Raw genomic sequence first — 22,422 nt, forward strand, 5'->3', positions numbered from 1 at the left:
GGTCCGTGAGTTCGAGCCCCGCGTCGGGCTCTGGGCTGATGGCTCAGAGCCTGGAGCCTGTTTCCGATTCTGTGTCTCCCTCTCTCTCTGCCCCTCCCCCGTTCATGCTTTGTCTCTCTCTGTCCCAAAAATAAATAAAAAACGTTGAAAAAAAATTTTTTTAAAAAAACGCGCACATTTTCTTGCCACCCCTCCCTACCCATGTACCTGGTGCCATCAACATCCACCGATCCCAATACCTTTTCTTGGCATAGCCGACTCACACGGACTTTCCATTTCTGAGGCAAGAATGACTCTATCTCTTACATGCATCCCTGTCCCCAATTCATTTTGTCAATATGTTTCCTGCCCACCAGCTTCTCCTTTGTCTCCTTAGGGCAAGCGTGGAGTCTGCTCCTTTGGTGTCGCCCATTGCTAGATAGGACAATGCTGGGGACACAGGTACTCAAGACACGCTTCAAGAGCAAATGCCAATGAATACATTTCCTACTCGTCATCGAAATTCTCAACCTGGATGTCCCCCGATACTGACCATCATTTCCTCAGTGATGCCTGACATCTTCTATGGATATCACACGTACAGAGACTGCCTCAGGACCTCAGAACAGTCTGTATGTACAAAGTATGACACTTAATACATTTTTACTTCCTCCAGTTTAATCCCACCCCGACTCCAATTTCAAATATGATATTTTATCCCGTCTGCTGATGTCGACATCTAACAATGCTGAACCTCTCAAGCAGGGAGACAAGGGACAGTCCCGTTGCGGTAGCATATTTATCACAGTAGATGGTGAACTCAGCAGTGTTTGCCCATTACCTGTCGTATATTTCTAGAGGTCATTCACAGATATGATCGTATTATTATCATGCAGGAGGTAAAGGGAACAGAGTTAGGTGTCTGCCTGACTCAACTTTGTCCTAGAAAAGAGTGTGAGCTCTTGTTTCCCTGATTTTTAAATTTTTTTTAAATGTTTATTTTTGAAAGAGAGACGGAGAGAGGTGGAAATAGAGAGAGAGCATGCATGTGCAAGCAGGGGAGGGGCAGAGAGAAAGGGAGACAGAGGATCCAAAGCGGGCTCTGTGCTGACAGCAGAGAGCCCCATGCGGGGCTCGAACTCACAAATGGTGGGATCGTGACCTGAGCCAAAGTCGGAAGCTTAACCGACTGAGCCACCGAGGCATCCCTCCCTGATTTATTTAAAGGGCACCTCAGGGCTTTTCTCTCCACATTTATCAAGGCTTCGAACGCGGTGGATGAGATATCTAAATGTGTTTTTGTGCCGTTATCCAGAGGGAATATTGACTTCTATGTACAAAAGAAAAATCTAAAATTTAAGTCTTCTACAATTTTTGTGTGATTATTACCAGGCTCAGCAACACAAAACATGCATTCCCTAGCAGTGTCAGGGAAAACCTTAATTTATCCCCAGGCATCTCTGGGATGCCTGTCAGTTGAAGGACGACATTATGGTCCCGGCCAGGATGGCCCGGTTTCACATCCTAAACCACATAATCTTCACCCACTCCCCGAAGTAAAATATCTGGCAGAAAGTGGGGGAGATTGGTAAGCAAATGTATTCAAAAGCTATAGGATTAGTCACACGATTTAAAGTAGCATCAATAGTTGAAAAGTGAAAGATCGTACTACCAGGCATGAGTTAGCCTCGAGTAACCAACTGGTTGAGAGGCATTTTATGTGCCCACATGTGTCCAAGGACCTGCGGACAGTCAGGATGCATGAAAGAATCTACTGGTCACATATTTCCCCTGGGTTCCTTTAGCTCCACTTTTTTTTAAGTTTATTTATTTTCAGAGGGAGAGGGAGAGCACGCGTGCGTGCACGCACGCGCAGGGGAGAGGGGCAGAGGGAAAGAGAGAATTTTAAGCAGGCTGCGCGCCGAGACCCGATGCAGGGCTTGATCCCGTGATCCCGGGATCCTGCCCTGAGCCCAAATCGAGAACCGGATGCTCAACCAACTGAGCCACCCAGGCGCCCCTTCAGCTCCACTTTTCTGCCATTGTCTTCCCTGCTCTCTGCCAGGACCCTGCGCGTCTGGACTCCATTACCGGGGCTCCCATCCCCTCTGGCTCCCGGTCGTGTTTGGCCAACAGAGAACACCTACAGATGATCGGGGAGAAAGGAAAGTGAGGTCAGGGTATTTATGCTCCTGGCTCCCTCCTTGAAGCGTTCCCTCTGGCTGGCTACATCCGCAAACCACCTTTTCCGGGTGGCCACCTCTCTGACGATTCCAAGACTCACTCTTTCCAAATTCCGGCAACCTTCGGGCCGAGCCCTATAGCAAAAACCTGGTGACTCCCGGTTACAGGTTACTGCACTATCCTTTGTGGCTCCCCTGTACCAACTTTGTCAATAAATCCTCCTTCCATTATCCTTTTGTGAGTGTGTCAACTCTTTTCCTGCTAGAACTCTGACTGATACACCTACATACTATGGAAGGAAGGGAAGTGCCAACCATTGACAAGATCAGTGTGGAATTGTGGGAGCTGAGGTCTGGGTTGGGGGATGCTGGCCGGGGGGCGGGGGGGGGGGGGGGGGGAGGATGTGGCCGGGAAGGCTAGTCGAATTTTTTATAATTCATGATTGCCCACTGTCATTGGTGTGCTTATTTATTGCTCTACTCGTAGGCAGAGGGCGACAAGGCGGGCACATGGGGCCAAGAGAAAGGGACTCAGTCTCCTATGTCACGCCTCCTTCCAGGGAAATATGTCCTGAGCGCGTAAAGGCTCTTCATTGATGGAGCTTCCCCCGAAAGGAGCTTAAACCAGCTTCGTGATGAAAAAGTGAGCGTCTTTTGGAACTCTTTTCCTTCAATCTTTTTTTGTTTTTCTCTTTGTGCACTTCTCTCGCTGCACTCCTCCTGCCCTCATGCTTCCCAGACATCCAGGCCTGTGTTCAAAGGGGAAGCCCAAGCCCAACAGACCATTCTCCTGGGGTTAGGGGTTCCCCGTACTGCAGTCATGACACAGTGAGGGAAAGTTCTTCGTAATTAGACCCCTTGTGGGCCTGTGACGGGAAGAGACTGGGCGTCTGTGGGAGTCAGGTCCCCCAGGTCTCTCTCTCTCTCTCTCTCTCTGCGTGTCGACCCCCACAAGTCCAGGACCAGGGACAAGTTCAGGCCGCCTGAACGCTGAGTCACAGCAACGCACGCCCGTGCCTCCTTAAATCTTTTACACCCTGTAGGAAAAAGCCAAGCAATGAAAGGTTATAAGCTATGTTTATGGTAGAGAGACGGCACTGGAACACTCTGAGACAATGCGCCCGTGGATTTACGGAAGCGGAGAAGTGGCAAATCAGCTGACGGGACCAGACGTTTCGTAGAAGACCCTGAAATGAAGACTTGCCAAAGATCCTCTGGGCCAACGTGCCATCTCCAGGTAGGATCACATTTGTTCCACCCGACTCTGTCCACTGTAGAAGATCTTCAGAGAGATGGTAAGATGACGGTCTTTCTTACTCTCCAGGTCTGCATGGAGACAGAAACGGGGAGCTAACGGTTATTTTTGTAACCGAGATTGTATAAGTGGTGACTATGAGGTAGGCCAGATCAACATTCAATCTCTAACAGAATGTTTTTCTTCCTGTCTCGCCCATCCAGCACTGGAATTCAGGAAGCAGACACCTGCTTCATGTTTAAAAATATATATATTATGTCTGGGCTGATGAGAAAATGTCCTAGGAGGAATTTCTGGAACTAGGACGCCATCATTTTGATGCCTCCTGGCTTGATCTGTCTATAGATCATCTTGGTTAGTTTTTTTTGTTTTTGTTTTTTTTACTACACTGTATATCCAACATTTATGTGGATATGACATATGATTTCTTGAGTGGAAAGTGTTTTCTAAATAAAATTAAGGATGGGGGGGCGGGTGGTGCCTGGGTGGCTCTGTCTTGATTTCAACTCAGGTCACGATCTCACAGTTTGTGGGTTCAAGACCCACATCGGGCTCTCTGCTGACAGTGTGGAGCCTGCTTGGGATTCTCTCTCTCTCTCCCTCTCTCTCTCTCTCTCCCTCTCAAAATCAATCAATAAACCGGAAAAAAATTAAGGCTGTATTTTATCATGACGTGGAAATATAGAGATTTGAGGTTGGACCCTGACTCTATCACCTAACATTTCTACCTTAGGACTTTGTCATCTCACTGACATGGATTTGACGCTCCCATGAGGGGCTAGAAGTAAAGGATGACAAGCGGCGGCTTCAGGTAGAATTAAAATCCTACCATTTGCACACGAAAGACGGACGGTCCCAGGTGCATTAATCAGGACTCTGCCAAAATAATTCTGTGTTCTAAACGACTCCAAAACTTGATGATTTATAACTATTCGCATTGATTCCTAGCTCAGGGATCTGAAAATCTTCCAGATTTTCAGAACTAGCTACAGTTCTGAAACTAGTTCTGAACTAGCTATAGGTCAGCTGCGCTCAGCTCCAAGCTTTGACTCGGGTTCGGGTTCGCCCCCTGTTTCTCTGGGGCCAGCGGCTACCTGGGGCACACACACATGTACACACACACACACAAAGGAATGAGTGGAAATGCACAATACCTCTTAACGATGTCAGCTGGGAGCTGACACCCATTCACTTCTACCTACATTCCATTAGCCAAAGCGGGTCACATGGTTAAGGCCAAAGGCAATGGGTGAGGGATAATCTTTCCTTCCCAAGAGGCACTGCAAATCCCCATCGGCAAAGGGTGTGGATGTGTAATTCTGTTACAAGAAAGGAGTTAAGAATTAGGAATACAAATCCAATCTACTACCCCATTGGCCTTGATCATCTCGTTTATCTAAATTCAGGACAGCAGAGAGAGGTCTTCAGGACCCAGAGAGCTTTTATTTACCCCGATGCAGCCCCAAATAATTCCACATCAGGCTTCAGCTTCCTCAGTGAAATAGATTTCTTAGCTCTTCTCAAAAGTTCTCATACAAGAAATTTGACAGAAAACCGTAGAAATTTCCCACCGTGGCTGGCCCAGAAGGCCTGGCAGTGTCGGTGACTGCCAGAAATGCAAATCGCCAGACTCACATCAATAGAAATCAGGAGTTTCATCTCTAACTCAAAGTTGACCGAGTCCTCTTGAAATCTGATCTTTGTTCCTACGTGCGTAAAGATGCACATCCAAGTGTGAATTGGGAAAATCACCAAACTACCCTTCTCAGAAATGGCCAGAGCCCTATGGGATATTCTATTTCGGTTCCCATTTTGACGCTTAGAATTATGGGTTGCAGGGGAAATGTTGGCACAATCTGAACTCTAGCTGCACGCTCTATGAGAGGCCTCACGTCTGTAATTTTCCCTTTTGCATATAATCTGCCAAGACGCATAACCATAATGTAAACTTCCTTGATTTGAGTTTATAAACTGGATGTTTTTGACAAACTCTAAGACCTGTAGGGGAATCACTCTGTCATTAAAACTCGGTTTATTTAGTGAGCCATTAGTGAAATAAAGGGTGGGAGAGAAGCTTAGCTTGTATCTGTCTTCCAAGACTCAACCCAAGAAATACAATTCCCTTCAGATGGCAAGACTTTCCTTCCGTGGACAGTCACTCACCAAACCTGTGAGAAACCATCATGGGCTGGATTCAGGCTGAATGATGACCATGACTTCATCCAGCTGCCTCACTGTCACACCAGATAGCTTCAGCTGAGTGAACTTCCTGGACAGAGAAGGGAAGAAAGGCTCGTACAAAGAAGCTACTGGCTGCGGACCGCCGTGATCCTCTCTCAACAGGGACACAGGCTTAGAACTACTCCTGAAAATAAAAGGGTTGTCTCCAAAGGTTGTGGAAATGATCTCAAGCATGAAATAAAGACTTGTTCAGAGCAGATACGGTTCTGTTTATGTGATTGCGATAATTAATATCCTCTCTAGAAGGCATTCCAGGGTGTTCTATTGGTGAAAATTGATTTTTTTTTAATGTTACAAGATGAAGTTAGCGAAAAATAGCTTTCCCTTTCAAGAGGAAGTGGAGATTTTAAAAGGGATGTATGGAATCAAAATTGGTCTTTGCCCCAAAGGTGAGTTTTAACATTCTACATTACCAACAGTGGGCATTGCTGTAGGTGGCCATCATCCAGTTTACCAGAACTTCCTGGGAGAATTGTTGCCCTGGTTGGTTAGCTCCTTTAAAGGGTTCCTTCATTCGCATTTTAGAATCTTGAACTATGAAAGAAAGCTCATTATTTTAAATTTTATATAAATGTATTGGAATAATGCTCTTTACAGGCAGAGGACAGCAGAAAGAAATGTTTCTTTCCTTGCTTATACCATGCTAGGGATCCTGTATTAACTATTTACTACTATGCAACAAATTACCCCTGCACTAAGCGTCTTAAGGCAACCTTTACATTGACTATAATTCACACTTATTATTCATTAGGAACAGCAGCGTGTATTAGCCCACAGTTTCTGTGGATCAGGAATCTGGGCAGAGCGTAGCTGGATCCTCTGTCTTAGGACCTCTCACAAGGCTTGCTTGGGGAAGGTCTACGTCTAGAGCTCGCTCACGTGGTCGTCGGCAGAATTCGGGTCCTCAGAGGTGATTGGACCGAGACCCTCCCTGGCTGTTGACTGGAAGCCTCCTTCCGTCTCTTGCCAAATCGGCGTCTCCACGGGGTAGCTTTCATAAGCAAGAAAAGACATCGTTCTTCTTGTAACTTAATCTCAGAAGTGACATCCCACCTCCTTTGCTGTATTCCGTGTACTAGGAGCAAGTCACTAGGTCCAGCCCTCGCTCGAGGATGCAGATACTAGCAGGTGGAGAGTATGATGGGGCTTTTCGAGGCTGCCTGACACAGAGCTTTTAGCATTTACTAAAACGTGGCTTAAGGTAAAGAAAAGGTCTGTATTTAGACAGACATGCTAGAACTTGAAGACATAAATGTATGTCAGCGTCATCCCTATCGAACCAGACAAGTTACAAGGCTCTAGACATTCCAACAGTGATATATATCCTCACTGAAAATATTTTTCGGGGCGCCTGGGTGGCTCAGTCTGTGGAGCGTCTGGCTCCGTCTCAGGTCACGATTTCACGGGTCGTGGGTCCGAGCACCTCATCGGGCTCTCTGTTGTCTGCGCAGAGCCTGCTGCAGATCCTCTGTCCCCTCGTCTCTCTGCCGCAACACCCCCCACCCCCCCACCCCACACCACTTGTACTCCCTCAAAAATAAATAAACATTAAAAAAATTGCTTAAAAAATTTTTTTCAAATCGATCTTTTTTTTTTTTTAAATCGATTTTTTAAATTCTTGTTCAGGGTTGCCTTTAGTGCCTGTAGGTCAATCATTTTTTCCTTTGCAGGTGGATTTGAATAATAGAAAGAATTAAGAGCTATTCAGGTAAGTAAGGTTAGTGATCAAGGTCGCCAATGCCGGTTTTTAGTCTTGGCTTTGGTAAATATGAAATAAAAAGACGGATTTCCATATGTGGCTGATAAATTGCCCCGGGAGGCAGTGCCTGAAAAGGATTATTTTGATTTGGCCTTCAGCTGGATGTTTAAAATCTGAAGATTTTCAATCTGCGTCCTTCATAGCTACGGTTTATGTGTTTACACATTTGACTTTGCACCCGATACTCTGGGGCAAATAGAAAGCACGAGGCCATGTTGGGACATGGAACAGAAAGGGGCACTAGGGAGAGACCCAGAGAAGACCCGAGTGGGCTCCAGAGTGCACCCCCACCCCACGAATAGACAGGGTGCTTTTCCAGCACAGAGGGATTGTCCACACGTGCATCTGAGACCCCCTTCAGGTTTATCGTTAGTGAGTCAATATGAGAACCCCCCCATAGCCACTATCCTTAACCTGGTTGGGAGGAGAGAGGAGCAAAGTGACATTACCTCACAACCGAGGGGGACTACTCTTGGGGGGGGGAGGTCCCCTCCAAACTCAGAATCTTCAAGATTACAAACTGTTTATGAACAGAATGCTTCCCGATGGTTAGATAGATGTCTCAGATGTTGTCAAACTTAGCGAAGCTGTTATTTCCATTAAGCTCCATTTTCCTAGGTCCGAGGCTGGAGGTGATGAGCTGGGCTCTAGTTGTGTGCCGACTCCTCAGCCCGTGCACTATGACCTTGAGCTCCATCCTCCTGCTTCCTCCGGTCACCCCTTCTCCCTCCCCCAGACACCTCTTTCCCTCTCCCCAAACCTAGGGAGCGAGCCGGCCCCACCGAGAGCTCCAGCAATGACTCTCCTGGGCAAAGAATCGCATTATTGCCTCAGGTCAAACCCTCGCGAAACACGGATGCAGCACTGCCCGCGGTCACGGTAACAAGCTTCTGAGCACGTCCTACGTTTACCTTCATAAAACTAAGAAAACCGATGACCCTGGCCGGCTTTGATGTCTTGATTCCTTTCGACACCATTTCACTTTGGTGATGAGCCCTCCCACTCTTCAGAGACCAGGGTCTCTCACTTTTTGTGGTGGGCTGACATCAGTGGCCCCTCACGACTGACCATCCCCCTCTGCATCTGTGTCCTCCTGTAGTCCCCTCCCACGATGCCTTTGAGTTTGGGCATGTGATACGTGACCCGCTTCGGGCCATGGGACATTAGCAAACAAGGTGCAAGCAGAAGTTGGATAGATACTTGCGTCCTGGGATTTCTCTTCTTAGATATCTTCTTCTTATCTTCTTATCTATGCTGTGATGAAACCCAGGTTAGATGGCCAGAAGGATGTTGAGAGGCCACCTTGGTCATTCCCACCTCCACTGAGCTCCCAGTTGAATGCAGCCATAGGAGTGACCTCAGCTCTGTGGCACGGAGCCTAAGGTGGCCCCGGCTGAGCCTTGCCGACCCAGAGAATTGTGAGAAATAATAAGTCATGGTTGTTTTCCACCAAGTTTTGGAGTGATTTGCTATGAGGTAGAAGGTAACCAGACCACTTCTTCCCTTCCCCAGCCACGAAACGGGCAAGTATAAGACGTTAGTCTTTACATTTGGGGGTTGATGGCCTGATTATAGATGGCCTGAAGGTATGTCACCCAGTAACTGAAGCTCGCATTTCTAATGGTGGATTGGAAGGTGAGCTCATTTGGGGAAGGGTCTCTTCTTCACATGGATATAGTGAGAACAGGATTTCTTTAGCTACAACTTCTAGGATTTCTCTCTGGGAAGCAGCCAGGAAGAGAGGGGCTCCCTTGACCCTCATGACTCAATTCGTCCCTTCTTACCTTTTCTACTGACCAGCACCCATCCTTTATTTTCTTTAATATTTATTTCTGAGAGACAGAGAGAGACAGGGAGAGGGAAACAGAGCGCAAGCAGGGGAGGAGCAGAGAGAGAGGGAGACACAGAATCCGAAGCGGGCTCCGGGCTCTGAGCTGTCAGCCCAGAGCCTGATGCGGGGCTCAAACTCACGGACTCAGGTCAGGATCATGACCTGAGCCGAAGTCAGACGCTTAACTGACGGAGCCACCCGGGCGCTCCAATCCTTTATTTTCCTTAATACGCAATCTTTTCACCCATTGTGCATTTTCTATTGCATTAAAAGATGTTCTCCTGGTGATTGCCTCGGCTTGCTCTTCCGGGCCCATGTTCCTCTCCTCTCTGTCCTTCTCTGTGTCTGGAGGCTGACCCGTACAGTGCCGCATCAGTGGGGTCACCCAACTTCTGGCTTCTAGTTGGGTCAGGCCAATGTGAGGCACTGACAGGAAGTCAGAGGGCTGGAGGCGAGAGGGCAGGAAACGTATTTCGCCCCCTCCCTACCTCCGTGCCAAGCCACAGTTTCCTTTATCAACACTAGCGTTAGTTAGGTAGCTCCTCCCCTACAGCTGTAGGTGTCTCTGGGTTCCAGGAACAGGGCCCTCCACCTGCCCCTCTAATTGTAGGGCGGTAATGGTTTCCCACGTTTGTTAGTACTTGGGGTGCGTCAGCAACCTTCATGGTTCCCTTAACCCTGTCCGCCATTCTGTAAGTAGTTCTCTTCCCGTCAGTCGTCCCTGGAGTGTGTCATCTGTTTCCCGCAGGACCCCAGCTGATCAAGATTTCAACTGACAAACAAACACACTGCATTTATCTTTAAACAATTAAAACATTTCTTATTAATTGGAGAGACGCATAGCTGTTAATAGCTCGTCACCTACACAAAGTCAAGAGCCCCCATGTTGAGCTGGTATCGTTCCAGCCAAAAGCAAAGCTGCGTTGCAAAGTGGAAGGTGCCAAATGGCCGCCCGGTGTCTCCAGAGGGTAAGCAGGAGGGGCCCTGTCCCGGGGACGAAGTCCCCAGGACTGGGAAGAGAAGGGGTTTTCGCAGTTCTGTTGGGGGTGGACGGCTGAATTCCATCTGGCTGGGGGACTGTGCTCTCCTAATGGACCATGGAGGCCTGGGGCCAGCAATATCTCACAGGCAGATGGAGGGAATCAGGGCCTTCAAAGCACTTTGAAGAATCAAAGAGGCATCGTGGCCATGGGGCCGCAGGCTGGCTGACACGAAGACTGGCTTTCAGGTGTCCAAGAGGACAGACTCTAAGCTGACACAAACGAAGGATGCTGGGCCCCTTGCCAATCTGGCCCTTATGTCTTTTGAAATTTAATTTGGAGAAAGTTGATGTGAGCGGTCTGGATCCCTGAGGGCTGTAGAGTAGATTTTGGAGAACTCCTTTGTATTGACTGCTTTTTTTTTTTTTTTCCCAATTATGGAGATGGTTATGGTTTTATTCAAAACTCTCTTTCGTGTGAAACAAGATTATATAAATACATGGCGAGTCACCTAAAATATCTTCGGTAAGTCACAAGCCAATCTAGAAAAGGAGGGTATATATTTTAAAGCCCAGCTGAGATCACTGATCTAATCAGGCCCGGCCACGGGTGGGTCAGGGAAAAAAGACAAGTTCAATTCCTGGAGGTTGGGTTTTCGCTTTGACGTTCATGTGTAACACACAGCGTTGCAGGATAGAGAATGTGAGAGGATATTGTTAAATGTTGGGACAGGAAATAAGGAAGAAAGGAAAGAGGGAAAGAAGGACAGGAAAAAAAATTATTGAGGAAAATAGGAAATATTTTGCATAGAGAGGTTACCCAAAAATATCTCTCTAGAAACATGGCCACATCCTCCCCGTGGGGATCATCATGGCAAAAGAATATGGGCTTGAATGTCTGCTATGACGACCCTAATCCTGCTACTTTCCTCATTTCTTGATCACTTCTGTAAGGTCTTGAATGATGCACTTTTTTTTCTTTATTTCCAGACTATAAATTAGAACTTCCAAACTGGACACAGGGAATGAAACTTTGAATGTATAGAGGCGTCGTGGCCAGAAGGCAGTGGGGGCAGGGGTTAGAGCCCAAGTCCAGGCTTTTTCAGCTACTCTGCATTGTCTTCTAAATTGGAGATGGGAAAAAAAGGTTGCGGGGGTGGGAATCAAGTAATTGGCATTTTGGGGGAAGTTGATTTATGTAAACCTTTAAATATTTCCTTTTTAGAAACATCCTACTATTTTGTTTATTGATATGAACACCAACTCTGTATGTTTTTTTGTTTGTTTGTTTGTTTTGTTGTTTCTTTTTTTTAGTAATTTGAGAGAGAGAGAGAGAGAGAGTGCAAGTGTGAGCATGGGAGAGGGGCAGACAGAGAGAGAGAGATTGAGAGAGAGAGAGAGAGAGAGAGAGAGAGAAGCTTCAGGGGGCTCCACACTCAGCACGCAGCCCGATGCAGGGCTTGATTCCCACCACCCTGGGATCATGACCTGAGCCGAAAGCAAGAGTCAGATGCTCAGCTAAGCCACCCAGGCGCCCCTGTATTGGTTTTATTAGTGACTTTTGACTATAGACAAAGCATTTAATTAGGAGATTTAATTAGGAGGGAGTCTTGTTCCGCTAAGTTAGTTGGGTAATCCAACCTCTTTCTATTCTACCTTCCCACTCCTTGATGGGCTATTCGAAGGGAACAGCCTTGCTTCATTTCAATTAGTTTTAAGATATGTTTTCAGCACCTGTGTATCAAGGCATTAACATCTAAATCTGCAGAAATAAAATGATTTAGATATTCATGCATGACATTTGGAATGAATTCCAGGACAAAAATCTCCTCTTCCTGCTGAAAAAGCATGTGGATAAATTCGAAGATGCTAATTTACATTGGATATGAGAAGTAAACAAACCCCCAGCATGCCGTGAGTTGGATCGAATTTTCTTCTCTACCTCTCCGATGGAGACAGTCTTGCTCCATTCACCATGTCAATATGAGGTGATCTATTTTTGCTGCCTCTCTTTTCAGGGACACAGAGAGACACCATCCACAGGGCACAGGGGAATTTGCTCAGTCCGTTCTGGGCATATAAATCTGTGCCAGATCAATAAAGGGGAGGGGAGGGAGAAAAGGAGGTCAAATGACCGAAAATGACAAAGTGTCATATGCTTGACCTACTTGACCTCCCGTCTTTTCCTTATTTCTGGTCTATTTCTTATTTAAGATCATGGCCCATGACCTTTGCCATGGAAATAGGGTCCGTGGGGCAAGGTGTATTTTGAATGTATTCTTCATCCCGGATCATATGAAGAGCAGGTTGGTGAAACGGGTGCCGCAGAAATCTGCTTCTGAAAACGAGTTGGTAGTTCCTTCTGGATCACTTGAAGCAGACAGAAGCAAACACTTGGGTTAGTCATGTAAATCAAATTACAGGTGTGAGGGCGAAGCAGTGGGAGTCTAGGTGCGCGTTAATGAGCATTAATGTCTGAGGAAAACAGTGTCACTTTATTTATTTATTTTTTACCATATGTTTGACTTTCAAAGCTGCGCATGTGGGAAAACTCACGGGACGCTAGCACGTGTGAATGCGGTAAGATTCACAGTCAAAGGGGACCTGGGTGATGAAACCACTGGGGTACCATCCACTCTGCTTTCTGCTCAAGAGCAGCTGGCTGGGGGGTGATGCAGAAGATCAAGCAAAATACGTTTGGTTCCAGGTGAAAAGCAGAACTAAAGCTGTATCGCCGACATATTTGCAGTTAGGATGGGCTCGAATCTCCAGGCAATAAAAATCCCCGCTCTGTGATGGCTGCCGATTTCCGTAGTATAAATACTCCTACCGTGGTCAGTTCCCAGCCGCCAGCCCGGCCTCGCCCGATGCAGATTTGGGAAGAAATGTGAAGCTGGCTTCAGGACATCGGAGTGTGAACCTTCCCTCCTTCATCCCCAAGCGCTCCCCTTGAATGGGGCACTCCGCTGAGTGATAGGAAATTGACCAGGTTCCGTTTCAGAAGGAAAATGACAGATCGACCCTCTGGATATTTTTGCTGCCGCTGGCTTCTCTACCTCAAACATTTTTCTCTATCCATCTTTAGCTCTACTCCTCCTTTAGGTCAGTGTAGAAATCTTCCCGGGTTCCCAACCTTCAAGTTGGGCGAGGTCCCCCCCCTACCACTCTGGGGTTCCTACCCAGATATCATTCTGTTGTAAGAGTCTGTTTACTGCCCCGAGAGCTCCTTGAGAACAGGATCGGATCTCCTTCGCGATTATATCCCTGGAATTCAGCACAGTGCCCAGCACAGAGGAGGGGGCTTAACGAATTCTTCTGTATTGATTGAAGCTGGGAGGGAGAGAGAGAAAGCCTCAAGGGAAGGATGTTGAATAAGCGCTCTCAAGCTGCTTCCTCCGAGAAACTACAGATAAGCCGTTGATAGAGTCACAAAAACACTCTTGCGGTTTGAAATGTGTTAATTTATTTTATCACTTTGATTACAAATCATTATTTAGGTATCTCAGCATTTCCATGAGGGCTTTATCATGCGGCTTGGGACTGAGATTTCTTGGTGTGAAGTCTGTTCCTTAAACTTACAAGCTCTGTAACTTTGGGACCCGCTCTGTAGTTTTTCTGTTCCTTAATGTCCTCTTCTGCAAGATGGGGAGAACCATAGCGTGTAGATCACAAGAGCGGGGGCGAGAAAGGAGGAAACGGTGTGTTCAGCGTATTACCTGAATATTTGGCTGGTGATTAGAGCCTAATAAATGTCAACTAGTTCTGATAGATTCTTGTTCTCCGGATTTTCTGTCAATTGATTTGTTTCACTAGGAGGAAAAAAGGTCTTCCGTTAGCCATAAAAACACCTAACTCAGGGATGCAGCATACGCATGAACAGCCCGGTGGTCTGTTCCTTAAACTTTCCCTTTGCCTGCACCCCCCCCCCGCCACCCCCCTCCCCGCCGTGACTGCTCTAGTCAGTAACTACAGTGCTGTAACTATGGTGCTGGGCCACCACCTCCCTCCCTTCTTGCCTTTTCGATTATGCGCATCTTGGGGCGCCTGGGTGGCTCAGGCCGTTAACCGTCCAGCTTCGACTCAGGTCATGATCTCGCGGTTTGTGAGTTCGAGCCCCGCGTCCGGTTCCGTGCCCACAGCTTGACGCCTGCTTCGGATTCTGTGTCTCCCTCTCTCTCTGCTTCTATCCTGCTCTCTCTCTCTCTCTCTCTCAAAAATAAACTTTCAAAAAAAATATTAGATTATGTGCATCTTGGTTCACTGCACATTGGGCGATCCTGCTCCTCCTTTTCGTTCCTTTTGGCTTCGTCTCTTTCTGTCACTCCACATGCCCTCTGTCGATTCTCCCACGTGGAAGCCCCCTCAATCATCCTTTACCTTTTCTTTTCTTTTCTGTAATATTTACGTATTTTTGGGAGAGTGCCAGCGGGGGAGGGACAGAGAGAGAGGGGGACAGAGGATCTGAGGTGGGTTCTGTGCTGACAGGCTGACAGCAGCGAGCCCGATGTGGGGCTCGAACTCAGGAGCTACGAGAGCAGGACCTGAGCCAAAGTTGGACATTCAACCGACTGAACCACCCAGGTGCCCCACCCTTTAGCTTTTCAAATGCTTCCAAGTATGCTTTTATCCCAAACCCCAGCATTTGGAATTAAAAGCAAAACACATGTTTAAAACTTTTTCCACAAAAAAGTGGTGGCTCAGCCAGTTAAGGGTCCAACCATTGGTTTTGGCTCCGGTCAGGATCTCACGGTTTCTTGAGTTCGAGCCCCAAGTCCGGCTCTGTGCTGACAGTGCAGAGCCTGCTTGGGATTCTTTCTCTCTCTCTCTCTCTCTCTCTCTGCTCCTCCCCCACTCGCACTATCTCTGTCTCTTTCAAAATAGATAAACTTAAAAAATTTTTTTTAAATGTGGTGCTGAAAATACCCTAACACGATTCTAACTAAAATGTACCATTATTATCGGTGTCGTTTTTTGGGGGGTGACGCAGAAGAACCTGGAAACCTGAGTGGCCAATAACATTGCTTCTAGGGGAGAGCATGGTAGGGCACGAACTATTTGTAAATGTAGAGCTCCTTGTCTACGCTGATGATCAAGTAGTTTAAATTATGGGTTTCTTTTGTCATTTGGTGTCTTTTTAGACCCAGGGACGCCTGGGCAACGAAAGATTGCCCCAAGCATCATACATACACTGAAACTCAGGGTACAATCCTTGCAAGGGACATGGGCTTTTCTACAAGGAAACAATCCTTTGCTTTTGTAAGATAATCTGTTCAAGACGTGTGGAGAGTGAGTACAGCAGGACCCAGCAGGATGTGTGTTTTGCTGAATATCAGCATGTTGATCCCAGGCACAAAGCTTATCTGCTTTGCTCAAAAAAACATATTTCTGAGCTTTTGTAAAATTGGATGGCAATCAACAAGGGGGGCTCCATGCTGGCTCACCGTGAATGCTGTTTAACTGGAGAGCTGGTTTATTGGAGGGGCACCTGCTGTTTAGAAGTCCAAACTGAGTTCAACTATTTCTTATCCAGGGACCTTTAAACTTGTTTTTTTTGTTTTGTTTTGTTTTGTTTTGTTTTTGTTTTAAACTTCTCTCAGTGCAGGAATAACCCCTTTATGACTTCAAATACATAGTTTACTGTATAAATGAGATAGTCATGACCTTAAACTGAGACAGTGATAGGCTGGCCAGAAAGTCTATATAAGGAGTGGTATCCTGGGCTGGACGGTTCTTACTGACAGTTACCTGGAGAAGAAGCATTTTTTTTTAGATCAGAAGCCCGGTCTGAAAGCCAAAGTCTTAGGTAGGTAGAAGAAACCTGGTATGCGTAATCAAGTTCCCTTGAAAAGCCCTGAGTGGTGGGCCACTGAATACAGTTGGGCAAGTTGTTCACTGAACAACTTCAGTGCCTGGTTGAGGGAGTAAGTAGAGGCCAAAATCCACGCTGCCCTGTGCTAAGACGAGAACTTGCAAAGCCACAGAGAAGGCAGCTTTGTCAAGTTCACAAAGTGCCTTATAGGCTAGCCAAGGCCTTGGGGGGCAGGCTTCATGACGGCATGAGCCACATGGCAACAGGAGCAGAGATATAAAAGGGTAAGGCAGGAACTTGGCAATCTGGGCTTCAGTACACAAATTCCACCAACACTGCGCATGAAGCGGGCTAGGGGCTAATCGCCCTGGAAACGCACAGCCCAAACCAAGGTCAAAAAAACCCACTATGGTACCACTATCTGTGTTTATTTCCTCTGGTTTTCCTTAGAACCGTGTAAAACTTTGACAGAAGTTCCAGTCAGTCTTTACCGCGTTTAGAGGAATCATGGGAACGGTTTTGTTTGACGTTTGGGTCACGCTATTGGAGAGTCATCTGGCCCCAGGGCCCAGACACGTGGTATGGAAGTAATTAGAATTTCCACCTTCACCGACACCCCCTCCCAGGGGGCCTCATAGACTTCAGCTTATTTAGGAACCTTTTGGTCCGATTTTCTTTTTCTTTTTATTATTATTCTTTAATGTTTATTCATTTTTGAGAGAGAGAGACAGAGAGCACGAGCGGGGGAGGGGCAGAGAGAGAGAGGGAGACACAGAATCCGAGGCAGGCTCCAGGCTCCGAGCTGTCAGCACAGAGCCCATCGCGGGGTTTGAACTCACGAACCGGGAGATCATGACCCGAGCCGAAGTCGGACGCTCAACTGACGGAGCCACCCAGGCGCCCCTGATTTTCTTTTTAATTAAGGGAAGTCAGTAGAATTTCTTTATGTGTTTTGTGGAGGAATGCCGAGGACCCTCCAGCGAAGCCCACAGGCGATTCTCTTTGGGGGGAACAAGAGAAATTGTCCAGAAAGAGGGTGATAAGACTTTCTGCTTTTTGCGTCAATCTTCGAGAAATCCGACAAAGCTGCGACATTCATCTCAGCCTCTCAATAGGAGGCTCGGGAGCTCACTCTAGCAACCACCTGAGGGGAAGCCAGCCATTTAGGTGACTTCTCCTCATAAAGCCGTGGGGGGAAAAAATGGCCTTTTTTAGTACCATTGAGGCTTCCGGCAGGGCCTGAAGTCATCACACGGTTGTCAAGCCAGTGAACAGAGTCAACCTTTGGAGTGAGGACGTGACTTTTCTCTTCCCCAGGAAGACAGGATATCTCTGAGTTATCTTATGGCGTCTCAGAACGCTCAGGAATTTCAGAGATGAAGGTGAATAGCCTGTCTTGTGAAAACCGCCTACGGCCCACGGCCCACGTACAGATTCCCTGGACTCGGTAAGGACTGCCTTCAACTTTAACCGCCTTTAAGTTAGAGTACGTTGCTCTAAGGCCAGAGAAAGAACAGGGCTTTGGCCTTCTACCGGACCCACACTCCGTGTGCGCCACGGCCTGGGGGAATGCTAGAGCGCCCCAGGACTCCCGCTTTCCACTTCTTGTTTTTAATTTTTAAAATGAGAACATGTGTAAAAAAATTACAGTGAAACGCACCTGACATAAAATTGACCGTCTTAGTCATCTTCAAGTGCCCGGTTCGGTGTTCAGCACATTGACATTGTTGTGGAACCATCACGGCCCTCCATCTCCAGAACTCCCCGTGGCTTCCCAAACTGAAATTCTGGGCCCGTTAAACAATAACGCCCCATTCCTCTTTGCCCCCAGCCCCTGGAAAAGACCACTCAGCTCTCTGTCTCTATGAGTCTGAGTGGGTACCTCATAGAAGTAGAATCATACGGGGGCCCCTGGGCGGTTCAGTTAAGTGTCTAAACTTCGGCTCAGGTCATGGTCTCACGGTTCGTGGGTTCGAGCCCCACGTCGAGCTGTCAGCTGCTTTGGATTCTCGCTTATGCATTCATCTATCAATCAGTGGACACTTAGGTAGCTTCAACCTTTGGGGTCCTGTGAATTGCACTGCTCTGACCATGGCTGTAACAATATTTCTTCAAGACCCTGCCTTCAGTTCTCTGGGGTATATACCAACAAGTGGGATTGCTGGATCATATGGTAATTCTATTTTTAATTTCTGGAGGAAATGCCCCGTTTTGCACGGTGCCTGTACAACATCACTTTCCATTTGGACGCAAATATCCTCTGGGTCCCTCTTAGGAGTTTCCACTCGTGAAGGATGAAAATGATCATCTTGGTCGTTTACAACTGTCTTTGCCTCTCCCTCCGTCCTCCATTAAAAACGCAGGACACCTGCGGAGAAGATTAGCTTCAATGTCACGTTTGTTTCTTGAATCGGGAAGAAGATGTTAAAGTCCCAAGAATGGTACAGGTCGACCCATGTTTTCTCTCCTTGGGGGTATTCTGACCAAGACTGTTGTCTGAAGCCTTGGTAATAATCCCTTGATTTTGCCCTTAAACAATGGCTCCTTTCATTTCGGGATCGCAAAAGACTTCCCTCCCAAGGAACCATGATGGTTATCATTTTATGATAGTGGAGGAACCGAAGAGTAGAATCTTTAAATGACTCGCCCGGGATGAGTCAGGGATGTGGTGGCCGAGCCAAGAAGGAAAGCCGAGAGTCTGCGGTCCCCTGTCTGAATCCCCAGCCTGCACTTGTTCTAAGGAGCACTGGCGGGTCCAGAGAGGGCCGTGGTTTCCAGAAGCTGCCCTCTGAGGGACCAACAGGTGAGCATTTGACGCTGGGCTTACGCTACAGAGGACAGGAGCGTCTGACCTTGAACAAAGTAGCTCAGAGGAGATTAGTTTCCCGAGGGAGGAGGAAGGGAGAACTCTCTTGAGACTGTTATAAACAAGTAAGAAAGCGAGCCAGCTTCAGTTTGGCAAAATGATGCTCCTGAAATCCTGCTTCCTCAATTAAAATGCATGTTTGAGGGTTAAGAATAGTACCAACCAATGAAAAGTTACGGGTGCATCCTGGCTTATCGGAGCATTCCAGTCTGGTAAAAGTAAACACGAGTGATAGGGGTCAGCAACGCGGCCAAACATCTCTGGGGCCCAGTGCGCCCAGACCCCTGGTTCTAATAAAAGTCTCTCTTCATCCTGTTGTGCGAGAGGGTATACACGACTCCCCAAGGGAGTCCGTAAAATTCCTCTGACGTGCCTACAACCTCCTCAGATTCAAGTGTTTTGCGTTTCCTAGATTATGTAACAACAGGAACAAAAACTGCACCCAGCTACATTCACATTTGCTCCTTCTCGGTGACACGCTGGGTATTGGATAGAATTCGCAGTGATACAGAGGAGGACCCACACTCCTTTCTCACAGAAACACTGCATAAACAGAGCTGTAAACCTTCCCGACGAACCTATCGTCCTTTCTATTGTATGTCTCTGGAAAACGTTCAACCCAGTGGGGGTCATGTAGGCTCTGGAAAAGTTACAAACCGGTTAGACCTTGTCCTTTCGGTGGCCATGCAGCAGTTAGAGGAAAGCAGGCCGGCTCTTCCAGACTTTTCCTGTCGTATGTTCCCTATGCACGCAAACAACCAGAGAATGCTTTGAGTGATTCGTTTCAATAAGGGTATTGGGGGCCACAGGAGTCTATCTCTGGTACGCAAATCCCCCATAAAAGATACCCTCCAATGGGAGAACTTCCTATCTTTTGAGAGAGTTTAGGCAAAGTTTCTGTAGCCACAAGAGAGGCCCGAACAGAGACCGTCCCAGGGCAACAGAGACGGTGCCCTGCAGGCCCCTCATGTTGGACAGACTCGGGGGCACGAGAGGGGAGCAGGAGGTGTCTCTATCAGCGGGAACTAAAAACAGTTGGAGACTGTGGGTGGTATTGCCCCTTCTCCTTTGGCACACCCGTTCAAGCTACACGCTTTTGTTTTGTTGTGTTTTTTTTTTCAAGGCTGTCTGGGGTTTATTCTAACCTCCTTTTAAGTTAATAACAATGCTGTGTTTGGAAGATCGAGAAAGGAGGGAGGGACGGGAGCGTGTGTTTTGTCCCTGGGTTTAAACACCCTGCCCCTGAGTCGCCTTTCTTTCTTTCACGTCATATTCGACCCTGTGTTGCAAATCACATCCGAGAGGACGAGCCAGTGGGCTTTGGAACTTACTCTCTGTGAAACTTGTGCACTGGCGGTTACCTGACTGACCACAGCGCAGTAAATCTAGAGCAGTAAATCGGTTACATTAGAACGCCCCACTCTCCAAAAGCCTTTCGCCAAATGTACAGCCGTATGAATGATGGCGGCCTTGTCGTAAGTCCAGAATCGGTCACCATCCCGCAACGCATTATTAATTGCTTCCCAGCTTGGGGTGAGCCAGGCTTTCCATATTTATTATTTATTATTCTGATGATTCTTATTTTCTTTCACCGAAGCCAAAAGAACAAAGCAAAATGCATCCAGTGCAACATACAGGATGAGGCATCCGGGATCGCGAAAGCCTGAGAAAATGCTGATGTGTCACTAAATGTACCCGAGCCTTTTCCTTTTCCTTCTCGTTTTAAAGATGTTCCTCCACTTTGTGGCGATTGCGTGTGATTTATGCTCCCCAAGCTCAAAGAGGAAAACATCCGTTTTCTCCAAATTATTTTTATACTTTCTCCCCCCTCCCGAAGAAAGCCTTTTATATCTCTTTGCCTTCACAAAGCCCTTGGAACCCTTAAGGAGGGCGAGAATCAGTACCGACTTAGCTTGGAAGGTAGGCTCCCTACGGCACTTGTATGAAACGGGAATTGGACTCTCCTCGGAGTATCAAAACTCAGACTAACCCACAGGCTCTCCACGCCAGGGCTTTGCAGCTCAGGCTTAAAGGTTATTTCTCTTCTCAGCAACTCTGTTCTCCTTATTGGCCTAGGACGTCCAATGAGAGCCAGGCTAACTTTTACGGAGCCAGCCCAAATCACTCTCCAAGAAGAAAGTCATGTGAAAGAGCTCCGACAACGGGGGCGACTTCTCCCTCCCCTCGACTTCACTAGGACACGGAGAAGCTATTAGTGACCCGAGCTGTCCCCAAATGGGAATCCAAACAACTAACTTGTCAGGGAAACGAGCCTGACTGGGGTCAACGGGCTCCCTATATTTTGGTTCCTAAGTGCTCTGCGTTTCTTTGGTTTCTGCACCAATTAGTCCATCGTGGTATATATCTCATGTAGAGGACACCCTCGTAAATCTAAACTGGAAGGCAGAATGTGGCATGACCATTTGATTATGGGAAGAATCTGTTTGATTTATGAGGTATTATGACCCAACGAGCCGTAGCGTCCTTTTCTTCTCTGCTGCCTGGCTTAACTGTGCTGGCGATCAAGTCGCTCCCCTCACAATCCCTTCACAATCACAGGATTCAGGGCCTGCCTCTAGAAGCAACATGGGTCAGGGAGAGAAGGGTGGAGAGCCGGAGGAAGAATTGCTCTTTAATTACTGCCTATTTGAATATTAAATTATTTCCCCATGAAAACAGCTAGATTCAGCAGTCTGTGGCTCGGGCCACATTTTTCCGTTAATGCGACCGGGAGTTCTGCTTGGTAAGAACTCTGAGAAAGCCCACGCTTGAGTAACTGTCCTGGGAAGTCTTGGGAATCAGAGGCAGGCTGCCATTTCCAAAAGGGACATCATTACAAAGGCCTCACGATTTCATAGCTACTCAAAGGGACTCTGGTCTAGAGAGCACGTCGAGTCAATTACGATTCCTCTGAGAAGACGCACTCCCATGTATATATATTTCTGGCACTGTGAATGGCATTTTGGGGGAGGCCAGCGATTTCTTTTGCTGGGGATTCTGGAGCAGGAATTGACTTTGCTTCGACTCGTAGGACTAGTGTAGGTTAACCCAAAGTGGGGGAAACTTCTGCTCAGGCGCGAAGTGGCCTATTACATGAGTGGCCCACCCAGGGACGCTGCTTTCAAAGGAAGTTGGACCAAGTGATCTGTGCTGTGCCAAGGGTCCAGCCCCAGGGAATGCTGGGAACTTCTGGTCCAAGAAAGGCACAGGCCAACAAGGGCTAGAGTGGGAGCAAGGAGGGAACCTTCTGGGGCCAGCAAATGTGTCTCTCTCTGCACGGGGTGTATGTCAGAGCAAATGTCTAAATCTAAATGGGCATAGCAAACTCAGGCCTGGCCAAACGTGGGGCGGGTAGGTGATGAGGCCCCCAAGCAGCGGCATTCGTGGTGTGTATTTGTTTTTTAATTTTTTTTAACGTTTTATTTATTTTTGAGACAGGGAGAGACAGAGCATGAACAGGGGAGGGTCAGAGAGAGGGAGACACAGAATCTGAAACAGGCTCCAGGCTCCGAGCTGTCAG

This window comes from Panthera uncia, chromosome X (genome assembly GCF_023721935.1).
Source record: "Panthera uncia isolate 11264 chromosome X, Puncia_PCG_1.0, whole genome shotgun sequence".
NCBI classification, from domain to species: Eukaryota; Metazoa; Chordata; class Mammalia; order Carnivora; family Felidae; genus Panthera; species Panthera uncia.